Below are 12,530 nucleotides of genomic sequence, written 5' to 3'. Positions count from 1 at the left end.
GGTTACATTGTTCCAGTTTTTCAAAAGAAGTTATAAATTGATCACTAACAATTTGCTCTGACTTTTGTCCATAAAATATACCAAATATTTGTTGAAATTGAAAGTAATTAGAAGACATTTATCCAGGATTCATGAATGATGCATGTTTTCCCATGTTTGTTTTTCTTTAGAAATGTTGGTCCATCTCTGCTAGAAATTAGAAGTTTTCCAATCAGAATATTTAGGGGCTCCTCATAAGAAGTTTAAAATGAAGGAAATGTTTGATTCTTAATAATGGTTTTATATTAAACAATTTCACCTTTCATGCGATATTCCAGGTAAGCTAAATTGATCAGAATTCCAGTGTTTCCTAAAATAATATTAAAAGTTGATATGGGTCATAGATATTTTAAGAAAGCATACATAAAACATATAAGCAATGTTTTCATTCAAATGATTGTGATTAGAAACAATGTACCCATCACGACTACATAGCTATTTCCATTAAGTAAAAAATTATTATCTCATGCTTCTTTGAAAATATTAGTGGGCAGAATCTTTTATTAGTCTTTTCTTTTTCAAAATTTGAAAGTAAACAGAACAAGAATGTATACTGAGTAACTTAAGAGGAAAAGATTTGCTGATACAAACAGCATGAAGGCTCTGTATGAGCACCTACTAAACAGCATCTTGTCAGCAATTGAAGGCAGTATTTAGTGTTGATTGGGTTATTTACAAATTTTAAAGTCCATTTATATTATAAAAAGTACAGGTGTAGAAAGAATTCCTAAGGTGCATTTAAGGACTGAGCAAAAGAAAATTATAAGCTTATAATCATCCGTGTGCATGCAATTGGTGATGGAAAGGATGAGTTAGATGATAAAATAAACAGAGTATCAAAGCAATGTTGAGAAAGAATCTTGAAGACAACATGCCCACAAAGTAGGAGGTATAGGGTAGTGTAAGAGTTGCTATTCCAAAGTCTATACAAACTTCTAAGTCAAAGTGAGAATACATCAGCCAAGTCACGGAATTTTTCATTGTGTCTTTTTATTATCAAGGCTATTATTTTGTTTTATTTTACATTTGATATTATTTTATATTAGTTTCAGGTGAACAGTATAGTGGTTAGACATTAATTAATTTACAAAGTGATCCCTCTGATTAATCTAATATACACCTGGCACTGTACATAGTTATTACAATGTTATTGACTATATTCCCTATGCTGTATTTTACATTCCTATGACTATTTTGTAAAAGAATGCTATTCTTTTAAAATAAATACTCTCTTTTCAGAAAGCATTCTATTTTTTCTCAACCTGGGAATAGGAAACTAAAGAAAATCAGGGTTTAGGAATTCCATTTTCACTATAGGACTAAGTACTTAGTTTGGAACAAAGTACTGATAATATTTACTAATTTCAGAGTTGACATTAAATGAAATGTTCATAAAAGGGAAAAAAAGTAAATCCAGTTGTATAAAATGAAAATAACATTGCCTCTTAATAAATTATACAGATGATCCAAAATTAGATTGGAAATATAAGGAGTTAAAAACTCCCTGAGAAACAATCAAATATTAGAAAAACTATGTCTCTTGTGTACTTGTGTTGACATGACTTGGGCATCCAAATTTTGAACTACAAAATTAGAAATGTATCCCTTTGCCGTTCTCTAAGTAAAGAAAAAGACTTCTCAAAGAATCCATCAGCTATTCTTTAACTTACTGACTTCTTTCTGACAGATTTTCATCTAAACTCAAGCTGGAAAGATGAACTTTCCTCTTTTAGATAATATAACAAATAGATTTTATAATATTTCCTTCTGGTATTTCATCGAAAAGATGGATGAATATCATTTGCAACATTTTGTTTAATAATGTATTTATGATTGAAAACATTTGAAATGGAAGATTTGCAATCTGATTGAATTTTTCAGTAAATTTTATGTGTCAACTTGACTGGATTAAAGAATGCCCAGAAGTGACGTGAGCAAAAGGATGGAATGAGAAATATCTCCAGAGCTCTCCCCTTGAAACAATAAGTTGAAAATCTAAAACTCAATAAAACACAACCAACTTGCACACAAGCATGTCTGAGTGAGGGATCTTCGAATAAGCTACCACAGGTCAGAACCCCAGGAGTTAGGTGATAGACTGGGAGAAATAAAGAAGCCGCCTCTTGCAGTCGGAGCTCTCTGTAGGAGGAGGGGTTGGGGAAAAGATGCAACAAGTTTCCTGAACAGCCCTTGCTGAGAATGCTGTGAGCTCCATGCAATGGCAGTGCCCAGGGATCAGAGCAGAAAGCAGAGAAGTGGGAATGGCAGAGAAGTGGGGAAGGTAGAGAAAGAACAGTTGATTATCAGCCAGGGTTGCACAACACAAGGCTGATCTGCAGTCCCCCTCTGCCAACTAAACTGCACCTCCCCCCATATCTTCCAAGATAGAACACTGTGGAGCCTCAGGGGAATCTGAGGAAATGCTACGGAAATTGTTGGTTACACTGACAGGAATTGAGACTGAGGGTAGAGAGCATGATTGAATATTTATAAGAAAAAAAGGTATTATTAATAAAAAGCATTATCTGCTTCATATAAAGCAGATGCCACCAACTGGAAACTAAAAGAAAACCGCCATCTTAGCAACGGCTAAAGAGAGACCTTTATATAATAAATCTTTCTGGAAAAAAAGTAAAATACACTTCCATTAATGCCCAGAAAGAGTCCATTAAAGACCATGAAAAACCAAGGTGACAGGACAGCTCACAAAGAAAGAGAAAAGTCTTCAGAAAATAAGTTGAAAGATATAGAAATACATGACTTAAATGACAGAGAATTCAGGATGGTACTTCTGAAAAAACTCCATGAGATCCAAAATTATTCATATCAACAATTCCAGGAATTTAAAAAAAACTAGATCAGCAGAACGAGTTTTTTAGCAAGGAGATTGAAATACTAAAAAAAGAACCAAATAGAACCTCTAGAGATGAAGAACATACTGAAAGAGATGAAAAATTAAACAGCAAGCTTAGGAATTAGAGTTGACCAAATGGAGGAAAGTATCAGTGATATCAAAGTCAGAAATCTAGAAATAAATCAGAAGGAAGAGGAGAGATACTGAAGAAAGAAAAATAATGAAAGAGTAATATAAGAATGAGCTGATATGATCAGGAAAGGAAACATAAGAAAAATGGGCATTTTCGAAAAGGAGGAAAAGGAGCAGGAATTAGAAAGCATTTTCAGACAAATAGTTGATGAAAATTTCCTAAATCTAAGGAATGAACTGAAGTTTGGAATTCAAGAAGTCAACAGAACACTCAATTATCTCAACCCAAAAAGGCTTTCTCCAAGATACATTATATTAAAATTATCAAAAACCAAAGACAAACAAAGAATTCTCAGGGCAAACAAGGGAAAGAAGACAGTAACCTACAAAGGAAAACCCGTTAGATTATCATCAGACTACTCAGCACAAACCTTATAAGCAAGAAAGGAGTGGAACAAAATATTCAAGCTATTAAATGAAAGGAACTACCAGCCAAGAATAATATATCCAGCTAAACTCTCCTTCGATATGAAGGAGAAATAAAGACCTTTCCAGACATACAAAACTTGAGAGAATTCTCTACTACGAGGCTTGCATTACAGGAAATAGTGAAAGGGGTCAGTTCACGTAAAACAAAATGACAAAAAAATACATAACTCTGAGTAAGGAGACTAGCAGTCAGATAGAAGCAGAGCGCAACCCTTACTAAGAACAGGGCATTATAAGCTTAAACAAGAAGAGATTTACTATAGCAAGTTAGTAATGAACATTCAGCATACATAGAGACTAATTAAGACAACAGTGACAAAAATGGGGAGGATCAAAGATCCAAATTCACAAAAGAGAATGAAGATAAGGTATGCGCAAAAGAAAATGGACTACTATGCATACATAACTAACTATTCTCTACATATTTGTAATGGTAACCACATGCCAAAGTTTCAGAACTAAAGCATGTAACATAAAATAAGGACCAGAGGGAAAATCCACAAAACTCAAAAAAAAAAAAAAAAAAAAAAAGGAAAGACACACAAGGACAAGGAAGCAATGGCAACACTGAGCTATCAGAAAGCAAAAGATAAAATGAATATAGGAAAACCTCATATTTCAATAATCATCCTAAATGTAAATGGACTGAACCCACCAATAAAAAGGCACAGAGTTGCAGGTTGGATCAAAAGACAAAATCCAATCATATACCACCTCCAGGAGACACATCTCAGTTCCAGAGACAAATATAGGCTCAAAGTAAAAGGGTAGAAAACGATATTTCAAGAAAATGGCATTCATGGAAAAATGGGAGTAGCAATACTAGTATCATATGAAATAGACTTCAAAATACAAAAAGTAAAGGAAGATACTGAGGGACGTTTAATAATGATAAAGGGAATCATACACCAAGAAGATATAATATTTATTAATATCTATACTCCCAATCAGGGAGCCCTGAAATGTATAAAGCAATTACTAAGAGAACTAAAGGGAGAAACAGACCCAAATGCTATCATAGTAAGAAACCTAACTACCCTACTGTCAGATATGGACAGATCATCTAAACAGAAAATCAATAAAGAAGTAACATCCTTAGATGACACATTAGATCAACTGGACATAATTGACATTTAATGAGGCTTCATCCCCAAACAGCTGCCTATACATTCTTCTCTAGTGCACAAGAAACATTCTCAAGGATTGACCACATACAGGGACACAAAGTAGCCTCAACAAATATAACAGGGTTGAAATCTTATCAACCATATTCTCTTACCATAATGCTTTGAAGCTGGAGATCAACTGGAAGAAGAAGAAAAAGAAAGCTGGAAGAACCACAAATACATGGAGATTAAACAATATGCTACTGAAGAATGACTGGGTCAGAGAAGAAATCAAAAGAGATCAAGAGATACATAGAAACGAATGATAATGATAGTAAAACATATCAAAACTTTTGGGACATGGCAAAAGCAGTCACAAGTGGAAAGTTTATATCATTACAAGCTTATCTTAAAAAACAAGAATGAGTTCAAATCAACAAGCTGACACTTCATCTTAAAAAACTAGAAAAGCAAGAACAAATGAGGCCTAAAATCAACAGAAGGAAAGCAATAATCATTATTAGAGCAAAATGAAAGAAACTAAAAATAAATAAATAAATAAATAAATAAATAAATAAATAAATGCAACAGAGAGCTAGTTCTTTGAGAACTTTAATAAAATTGACAAAACCAGGCTAGACTCACTGAAATGAGAAAGAATACAAATAAACGAAATCAGAGATGAAAGAGAGGAAATTACAAGAGACACTGCAGAAATGCAAAGGATCATACAAGAATGCTATGAAAAAGTATAAAACACCAAACTTAACAACCTAGAAGAAATGGACAAGTACCTAAAAGATACACCCTTCCTAGACAGCGTCAAGAAGAACTGGAAAATCTAAATAGACCAATCAGCAGTATGGAAATTGAAATAATTATCACAAACCTACCAATAAGTAAAAGTCCAGGACCAGATGGCTTCACCAGTAAATTCTACCAACAATTCAAAGAAGATTTAATGTGTATTCCCCTCAAATTCTTCCAAAAAATCAAAGAGGAAGCAATACTTCCTAACTCATATTGTGATGCCAGTATTACTCTAATACCAAAACCTGGTAAAGATGACACAAAAAAGAAAATGATAGACCAATATCTTTCATGAACACAGATGCAAAAAATCATAAAAAAGATACTAGTGAACCGAATACAGCAACATATTAAAAAGATTATACACCACAATCAAGTGGGCTTCATCCCAGAAACATAGGGATGGTTCAACATACAAAAATCTATTAATGTGATACAGCACATAAATTAAAAAATAAGAATTATATGATCATATCAATATATGCAGAAAAAGCCTTTAACAAGATACGACATCCGTTTATGATCAAAACACTTAACGAAATTGGTATAGAAGGAAAGTACCTTAACATAATAAAGACTATATATGACAAACCTTCGGCTAACAATATATTTAATGGTGAAAAACTAAAAACCTTCCAAGATCAGGAATAAGGCAAGGCTGTCTACTATTGCCACTGTTATTCAATATAACATCGAAGGTCCTAGCAAGTGCAATTGGGCAAGAGAAAAAGCATCCTAATAGGAAAAGAAGAAGTCAAACTGTCACTATTTGTGGATGACATGATTCTCTACATAGAAAACGCTAAAGACTCCACAAGAACATTACTAGGAAACAATAAGCAAATACAGTATAGTTTCTCGATACAAAATCAATGTTAAAAAATTCATAGTGTTCGTATACTTTAATAATGAAGTGTCATAAAAAGAAGTGGGAAAAATAATTCCTTTTGCAATTGAAAAGTACAAGACCTTATTAAAAGAAATCAAAGAAGATACAAAGAAATTGAAAGATATTCCGTGTTCTTGGATTGGAAGAATCAGCATAGTTAAAATGACCTATTACCTAAAGCATTATACAGATTTAATGCAATCCTCATCAAAATTCCATTGGCATTTTTTAAAGAAATAGAACAAAAAAAAATCACCAGATTTGTATGGAAGCACAAAAGATCCCGAATTGCCAAAGCCATCTTGAGAAAAAAGAACGAAGCTGGAGGCATCACTCTGCCAGACTTCAAACTATACTACAAAGAGACACTAATCAAAATGGCATGGTATTGGCAGAAAAACAGACACAAGGACCAGTGGAACAGAATCAAGAATCCAGAAGTAAACCTATGTTTATATGGGCAAATAATTTTCTATAAAAGACCAAAAACGTGCAATGGGGTGAGGAAAGTCTCTTTAATATATGGTGCTGTGAAAACTGAAAAAACACCTTCAAAAGAATAAAATTATACTAAACCTAAATTAACTCAAAATGGATATAAGACCTGAAACAATAAATTGCATAGGAGAAAACATAGAGAGTAAATTTATGTATCTTGGACTTAAAAAAGATTTTATGAATTTGACCTCAAAGGCAAGGAAAGTAAAAGCAAAAATAAATGAATGGGATTACATTAAACTAAAAAGCTTTTGCTCAGGAAAAGAAACTATCAACAAGGTAGAGAGACAACCGACACCTCCAATAAGGGCCTAATATCCAAAATATACAAAGAACTCGTACAACTCAACAACAACAACAAAAACCAATTCAATTAAAATATGGGCAGAAGACCTAAACAGACACCTCTCCCATGAAAACATACAAATAGCAACAAATAAGTGAAAAGATGCTCAAAATCACTAGCTATTAGGGAAATGTAAATCAAAACCACAATGAGATACCATCTCACATCTGTTAGATTAGCTGTTATCAACAGGACAAGTAATAACATGTGCTGGAGGATGCAGAGAAAAAGGAATCCTCATCCACTGCTAGTGAGACTGCAAATTGGTACAGCCACTATGGAAAACAGTATGGAGGTTCCTCAAAAAACTAAGAATTGATCTTCCATATGATCCAGCAATCCCTCTACTGGATGTTTACCCCAAAGACTTGAAAACTCATATCTGAAAAGATATTTGCACACTGATGTTCATAGCAGCATTATTCAGTGACCAGCACATGGAAGCAATTGAAATGTCCTATGATAGATGATTGGCTAAAGAAGCTGTGGTACATATATACAATGGAATATTACTCATCTATAAGAAGAGATGAAATACTGCCATTTGCAACAACATGGATAGACCTAGAGATAATCATGTTAAGCGAAATAAGCCAGACAGAAAAAATTGAATACCACATGCTATCACTTATATGTGGGATATAAACTTAAAAGCAAGAAATGAACAGGACAAACAAACAGAGACTCATGGACATGGACAATGGACTAGTGGTTACCAGAAGGTAAGGGTAAAGGGGGACGGGGAGGTAGACAGGGTAAAAGTGGTCAAGTATGTGGTGACAGAAAGAATTCTAACTATGGACGATAAACATAGAGTTTACCCAGAGAGTTGGTAACACATTATTTCTGCTTGTATCTATGAGAGTGTTCCTGAAAGAAATTAGCATTTAGATTAGTAGACCGAGTAAATCAACATTTGGTCAGTAGAATTCCCAAATGGAACAAAGGGACAGAGTTAGGGCTAATTCTCCTCTCCTTGAGCTGGGACATCCATCTTCTACCCTTGAAGGAACTTTGGACTCTGGGTACTTACTTAACACCTACAAGTCTCCTAGTTCTCAGGCCTTTGGACTTAACACTGAATTACACTACTGGCTTTCCTAGTTTCCCATCTTCCAGATAGAAAAGACTAGGGAAGTGGCAGGCTAGCAAGACAGAACATTTTAGATAATAACTGCTCTATTCCAGGCAAAGAACACAGGTAAAACTGTGGCCCAGCCCCATCTACACTGACAAAGGCCACATGAGGAGCCTAGATTTGCTCCCTCATCAAGCTGTAAAGCAGTGCTGTAACACCTCTGCTTAGGTAGTACCAGAGAAAACCAAGTAGGAACCAAGATTTTTATCCTCACTGGTTGGCAATGAGACCCCACCCTCAGGAAATCAGTGAAGATCACATGGAAAGCCTAGGCTTTCAGCTCAACTTAGCTGCAAAGAGGCAAGTCTTCCCTGATAAAGTGCTGTCAGAGGAGATCTAGTGGAGAGTCAAGAGTGTCTCCCAGGAGTAACAAGAACACCCTCACTGCTGTGTCAGTGAAAATCATGTAGGAAGCTGGAAATGTCACTCTTACTCTGAAGTAATGAGGACTCTTCCCTCATTACTAAGTAGGGAAACTGGAGGCTAAGTAGAGAAACTGAACCTCTGCCTCTACCCCGCTGCCCCTGTAGGAATGGGTTCAGAAAAAGCCAGCTATATCAGAAGGTCTAAATAAGATTCAGATTATAATAAAATATTTTTTAAATGTCTAGGTTTTGATAAATTACTTGTTATACCAAAAGCCAGAAAAATCTCAAACTTAATAAAAAAAGAGAATAGATAACCAACACAGAGATGAGAAAAATGTTAAAATTATCTGACATTTTTTTAAAATCATGATAAAAATGCTTCCATGAGCAACTACAAATGTTTGAAACAAATTAAAAAATAGAAAGCCTCAACAAAGAATTAGAAAATGTCAGCAAAGAGAAGATATGAAAAAAAGATCAAATGGAAATTTTACATATAAAAATATAATTATTAAAAAATCCTCAGTTCTATGGCCATGCTACCCTGAACAAGCCCAATCCCATCTGATCTCAGAAGCTAAGCAGGGTCGGGCCTGGTTAGTACTTAAATGGAAGACCACCTAGGAAGATCAGGTGCTGTAGGCATAAAAAATAAAAGAAAAATAGAGATTGTAAGCTGACACTCCTCCCCTCTGCCATGGGTTACTTAAAACATTCATGACATCAGAGTCACAGAAGGAAAGAATAAAAAGGACAGGGCTAAAAATTCTTGAAGAAAAATGTCACCAAATTTGACAAGAGATATAAATCTACAGATTCAAGAGTCTGAGTGAAACCTAAAGGGGATAAACTCCAAGAAACACATGCCAAGACATATCAACTAAATTTCATAAAACTAAAACAAAAGAGAAAAACAATTCAAAGGACAGTAAATTTCTCATCAGACACCTTGGAGGCCAGAAGGAAATGGCGCAAAAATTTTCAAGTACTGAAAGAAAAATTGTCAACATTTCCTTCAGAAATGAAAAAAATAAAATAAAATAAAATATTCTGCAAAAAAAAAAAAAAAAACTAAGAATTTTTTGCCAACAGTAGAGGTAGTTCTCTAAACAAAGAGAAAATGATAAAAGAAGAAAGCTTGGAATATCAGGAAGGAAGAAAAAACATAATGAGCAAAATATGAATAAATACAGAGATTTTGCTTCTCTTCTTGAGTTCTACTGTTTGATAGTTGAAGAAAAAATTATGATACTGACTGTGTAGTTCAAAATTCTGTAGAGAAAATATTATAGACAATTATATACAAATAAATAATGGAAGGCAAAGGAACATAAATATAGATGAGGTTTCTATACATCACTAAAACTGGTAAAAATACAGCTGTAGACTGTGTAATTTATAGAACACCTAGAGCAACCACAAAGAGATGTATTGAAAAACACTATACATAAATCAAAATGAAATTCTAGAAAATGTTTTAAGTAACCCATGGCAGAGGGGAGGAGCGGACAGAAATGACAAAGAGAATAAAATAATGTGTTCAAAAAAGGGGTTCTATGGAAAGTAACCTCACAGAGTGATCTGATCATAAATTGCCCACAAACTGGGAAAGTTAGGATGGATAGTCACACCTCAGACATATAACTTTTTTAGTAAAAGGTTTATCATTGCATTAAGCCCCGTCCCTTGTTCTTATGCATCTAGGTTAAGACATCTTTGAAATATCAGAAGTAATATCCCTGGAAGGAGCTATTAACCCTCGAGAGCCCATAAAAATCTTGTTAACCATCCTATAATTCAATCTCCACTTTGCTTTTTCCCTCCCTTCATGTAATCTTCCTTATGTTCCCTCCTTAATTTCAGATGCATAAAAGAAGCTGCTAAACTGTTGTTCTCTGGAATATCTGAGATCTTGGACCCTGGCATATGTCATTAGTTTGGCTCAAATAAACTCTTAAAATTCTCTACAGGTTTGGACATTTCTAATATCAACAATAGAAAACAAAAACCAAATCGCACACTTCAGCCCTGACACATCAATAGTTACATTAAATTAACTTGTCTATATACACCAATAAAATACAGAGATTTTCAGATTGTATTAAAAACATGACCCATGTGCATGCTGTCTACATAAAGTCGCTTTGACTACACATACACACACATATATGCAGTCGAAAGTAAAAGGATGAACAAAGATATATATCATGCAAACTTTAATCAAAGGGAAGAAGAGATGACTATATTAATATAAGATCAATTAACTTTCAGAGTGTGAATTTAAAAAAGGGACTCTAATAAATCTGACAAGTGCAGTGAGAGGAAGTAAACTTTACAGGGTGATCTGATTATCAATTTCTAACTGGGCATGTCTCAGTGGGTAGTCATACCCTAGGCCTATAACCTTAGTAAAAGGTTTATCTTTGCCTTAGGTTAGACATGTTCATTGTTCTTGTGCATATAGGTTAACACACCTTTGAAATGCCAGAGTAATTTTCTTTTTAGAACCTTCAAAGTTCTAAACATCTTCAAAAGGAACACATAACTATTCCGTAGTCTAATTACAGAGATTTCCCCATGTTGCTTTCTCCAACCTTCATGTAATCGTCCTTATTTCCTTCCTTAATATTAAATATATAAAAGGAATTACAAAACTGTCATTCTCTTGAAAATTTTCTCAGTCTGTTGAGATCTTGCTTCCAGGTGTGTCCTCTGTTTGGTTCAAATAAACTCTAATAAATTTTAAAAAATTTTCTACAGTTTTTGATATCTTTATATCAACAAGAGAAAAGGAAATTATCGAGACTGAAAAAGATATATAATAATAAAAGATAATGATAAAGATGTAGCAATCCTAAATTTGTATGCACCAAACAATAAATTTCAAAAAAAAAAAAACTAAAACAACTGAAAGGAGAAATAAATAAACCCACATAGAAAAATACTGATAAAACTTATTATTAGTAACTGATAGAACAACTGAACAGAAAATCTGTAAGATTACAGAACTCCACAACCTCTTTGATCCACCAGGATTCAATTGACATTTTATAGAATACACCATGTAATAGTTTTTTTCAAGTGCCCATGGAATACAAGACAGACCATATCCTAGGCCATAAAGCTAACCTCAATGAATTTCAAATATTTGAAATCACAGAATGGGCTTTTGACCACAATGTGTACAAACTAGAAATCAAGAACAGAAAAATTCCAAGAAAATACCCAAACACTTGGAAATTAAACAAAACACTTCTAGATAATTTAAAAGGAATTTTCAGGAAAATTAAAAAAAAATACATTGAACTGAGTCAAAATAAAAATGTTGCATATAAAGTTTTATTTCAAAACAGCTAAAGTTCCAAAAGGAAAACTTATAGTACTAAATACAGTAGAAAAGAGGAAAAGCCTCAAACCTATAAACTAAACTTCTACCTCAGAATTTAGAAAAATAAGAGCAAAATAAATCCAAAACAAGCAGAAGGAAGGAAATAATATGAAGAGCAGAAACCAATAAAATTTAAAACAGTATCACAATAGAGTCAAGTAATAAAGCAAACAACTGGTTTGTTACAAAAATCAATAAAATTGACAAGCATCTATCAAGACTAATAAAGACAAAATGAAAGAAGACACATATAACCAATATGGAATGAAACATGGGATGTAACTGCAGACATTATAAACACCTAAGAATAATAAGAGAATTCTATGAATAACTCTAAAGGTAAATTGGACAACCTCCACAAAACTGATCAGTTCCTTAAAAAACACAAAGTGTCATAGCTCACCCAATGTGAAACTTATAATTATTAAGAAAATTGAATTTATAATTTTAAAATTCCTCAAAAGGAAATCTTT

At 33.5% G+C, this 12,530-nt stretch overlaps 1 pseudogene; it reads left to right on the top strand.

Annotated features, from left to right (window-relative positions):
* The first annotated feature begins 9,195 nt into the window (after positions 1-9,195).
* On the top strand, positions 9,196-9,314 carry LOC111734038 (annotated as a pseudogene).
* Positions 9,315-12,530: the final 3,216 nt, after the last annotated feature.

Source organism: Pteropus vampyrus, unplaced genomic scaffold (assembly GCF_000151845.1).
Source record: "Pteropus vampyrus isolate Shadow unplaced genomic scaffold, Pvam_2.0 Scaffold737, whole genome shotgun sequence".
NCBI classification, from domain to species: Eukaryota; Metazoa; Chordata; class Mammalia; order Chiroptera; family Pteropodidae; genus Pteropus; species Pteropus vampyrus.
Note: the sequence above shows the minus strand (reverse complement) of the source record. Positions and strands in the feature narration are given on the sequence as shown.